This window comes from Sinocyclocheilus anshuiensis, unplaced genomic scaffold, assembly GCF_001515605.1.
Source record: "Sinocyclocheilus anshuiensis isolate Anshui unplaced genomic scaffold, SAMN03320099.WGS_v1.1 scaffold416, whole genome shotgun sequence".
NCBI classification, from domain to species: Eukaryota; Metazoa; Chordata; class Actinopteri; order Cypriniformes; family Cyprinidae; genus Sinocyclocheilus; species Sinocyclocheilus anshuiensis.
This window is the reverse complement of record NW_015554105.1, coordinates 1,121,775-1,125,197: the sequence shown is the minus strand read 5'-3', so window position 1 is coordinate 1,125,197 and position 3,423 is coordinate 1,121,775. Positions and strand designations below refer to the sequence as shown.

General features: G+C 40.8%; 1 protein-coding gene across 3 annotated transcripts in view; it reads right to left on the bottom strand.

The window, feature by feature from the left end:
• LOC107669700 (tumor protein p53-inducible nuclear protein 2-like) overlaps positions 1–1,316 on the bottom strand; it is an 8,578-nt gene extending 7,262 nt beyond the window's left edge. The window contains exon 1 of one of the 3 annotated variants that reach the window (XM_016462050.1): positions 1,047–1,316. The gene's annotated coding sequence lies outside the window, so the exon portion shown is untranslated. The remainder of the gene's footprint in view (positions 1–1,046) is intronic. The other 2 variants (XM_016462049.1, XM_016462052.1) reach the window with 2 other exon arrangements.
• Positions 1,317–3,423: the final 2,107 nt, after the last annotated feature.

Below are 3,423 nucleotides of genomic sequence, written 5' to 3'. Positions count from 1 at the left end.
AAATTAGTTTTATTCTTTGCAGCTTATTCACTGAAACAGGGGGAGAAAAAAAAAAAAAAGTCCCAATGGCTCCCCTGCAGGCGGGCTGTCTGAAGTGTCCGTCAGTGGGCGGGGCTTCAACCCTGCGTGACGATGACGTCACAGGCGCAACTGACCCCGCCCTCGCGAGACCAGCGGACAGAGGATGAAATAACAGAAAGGAAGCAGGGTCATTCTGATAGAAACCAGCAAACACAACCCTGTTTATGACTATGCTTAGCCACAAGATATGAAAATAGCTTCTTCTTTTTCTCAGATAAACTGAATGCATTCACCAGGAAGGAAAATGCGTTTATAAAAATTAATTTATCGTTCTTCTGACAGATGCTGCTTGAAAACAACATCGAATCGTGTGTTTACCGACGTATCCTGTGTGAATACTGGGCAGCCGTGGCCATATGCTTGAAAACAGTACAGCAAAAAACGAACATGAATGCAAAACGCATAACAGCAGTGAACAGAGAGAGAGAGAGAGAGAGAGAGCGCAAAGGGTCACAGCAATGACAGCTCGGATCAAGGGTATTACCAGCTCTCAAATCACTAAAATAACCACAGCCTGTATACATCAGCCCTAAATATCACATTCTCTTCAATAGTAAAGCCGGTTTCATCAAAATCCGACGGATGATAAACGAGCTGCTGCAGATACAGGCTTGTCCCTGACGTAAAATATCAGAAATCAACCCCAAACGTCGACCTGAAAGCACAATATTGGCATGATCAATGATTGGCTATTTTAGGACGACTTCTGTAAGAAAAGACAGGAGAAAACCATCGACTGGCTTGGTTTAGTTACTGCTACGATCTGTGTGACCAGAGCAAAACAATGATGATGCTGTCGTATGACAAGAGAATAAAACAGCTCAGATCCATTTATGGACAATCTGCAGTTTATGGACAGATGTTATTAGCGCTTGCTTTCTACAAGGCAGGTCTGATCTAGTCCAGACTAAATTCTGCTCTGCTCCGAGACAGATCTCGCTTTAAAAGACTGAAAGAGATCTTACCTGTCTTACCTGCAAAATTATTCAAGATGTAAACGCGACGACCACACAATAAAAAACACAAAAATCTTAAAGCATAGCTTTAGGTATTCTCTTTATATGAGGTAGTAAATTCACAAAAAAAAAAAAAAAAAGTCTTTCTTCTCAGAAGAAATCTGCGTGTAAATTCTGGTTTACACGTCGTTTCAGTCGGAGCATCTGCAGCTTGTCTGTGTGTGTGTGTGTGTGTGTGTTTCCAGCAGATATGGTTTGTGGTGTTATTGCTTCAGCTGATCCGCAGATCACAATATAGAACGTTCAAAACAGCTGATTGTGACGTCACGGCGCTCGTAGCAACGGCCTGACTCCGCCCACTCCGGCCGCTGGACCAATCAGAGGGTTACACCAGATCCAGCGCTGTAAGTGAAGCGGTGGGGGCTGGGCAGATAGTGGGGTAAGGCTAGAAGGGAGACTGCAAAAACTACTGGGCATGCGCGCATCAATATAGCGTCATTTTTCTTACACTGTACAACAATAATGACTATTTTTGCATTATTGTAAGGGGTAGGTTTAGGGTTGGGGTAGGTGTAGACGTTAATAAAACACAATCTAATAGGTAGAACAATTAATTGATAGTTAGCTTCCGGGTTTTGCTGTATTCCTTCTAGCCACAACCCAGATAGTGCTATCAGCGATTCCTAGGGTCATATAGTTATTAAAAAATCGCTTATGAAATCGCACAAATCTACAGTCAGCCTTAGAGGACAGACAGCATTTAATATGGCTTGTGTTGTTTTTATCTTGTATAGAATAATGCTGAGCAAGAATAAAGTTATATAGATGTTTACACTGTTAATAAAATTATTTTGATCTAGCGAAGTTGAAAATCATTCAAACTGTGGAGTCAGAATTGTGTAACCATGGAAATAAAGGCCACGCGAGCTGTGGTTAAAGATATGAAGTGATTTCACAGACTTGCATCATTCCTTTGATTATACTGTCATTGCCTTTGGCTTGTTGAAGGTGCCGGGTTGAAATAATGTCACTGGTCTGGCTTTGGCTGGTACGGTGCATGTCTGGTACTGCAGGTAATATGGTGTTATGTGAGCTCTGTCTCTTTAAACTGTGTTTGTAAATATTGCCTGTCCCTCTCTCTCCACATTCCACACTATGGGGGCGGGACATAGACTGCCACGTGTCACAAGTAACCAATCACAACTCTTGGTCTGAACACAGACATGTCAGCAATATGGAAAACCTTTGGAAAGGCCTTGATGGTTGACTGGCGTTTTTAAGATTCAGGGTCTTTAGATAGTAACTCAGATTCATTTCACTTGCATCTTTGCTCTAACACTGGCAGACAGGCAATAATTGTTTGGTGATTACACATGAACAACATTCTGACTGCATGCATTTTAGGATTATGAGAGAGACAAATTTATAGATCAGAATATTATAAAGAACTTTAAAGTGGCCTCTTTTAATTTGAGTAAGTTATCTAAGAGACTAAAATCACAGTAATCACACAGCATTGCCCTTGTTAGTTCGTTCGTTCTTCCAGTGATCACAAATAAATGCATGTGAGAACAGCCAAATATTATAACCTGTTCATCAGAGGAATGTGATATGTAGCCACCTCCACATTCCCACATCCATATACTAGAGATGATACTATTACATATGCCAAAACAATGACACCCTTCCCATAATTCCTCCCTTTCTCTGAGTCACCTGGTGATTGGTCTTCTACACCCTGGATGTGGTTGTCATTACTATTGAAATAATAACAATACGCTTGGACATGATCCTGTATAAAACTGCTAGAACAATAATTAAAATGAAACAACTGAATAAACACAGACAAAAGCCTCCAGTCTGTACATTTATCTGACACCTGCCCTACAGAATCAAACAGGCACGGCACAACATGCCCTGTTTCGTACACGTGTAGTGTTTGGTACGTGATATAACATATTGAGCAAACAGAGTGTTCTGCCACCGGAATGTTTCACAAGCATAAATGTTCACACACACACACACACACACACACACACACACACACACACACACACACACACACAGGGACTCTCCATAGACATATTGATGTTTATATGGTACGACCTTTATATTTGATCTTCTAACCCTAACCCTCATCATTTAGTGTGATTTATAAACTCTTTACTTCATGATTTCCTTCATTCTTTCCCGATATTTTGGTAACTACAGCACATCATGAGTGTACATTAGCACCATTTGTTGTTTGTTTTGGAATCTGATAGAACATTTGGTCCCAGAAATAGTGAAGCATGACATTAACAAATGGATGATCTTTATTTTATGGAACATGGGGGGAAATAAGAAGGAGCGCGTGTAATTTAATTGCTCCCTTCCTGCGTTTAAG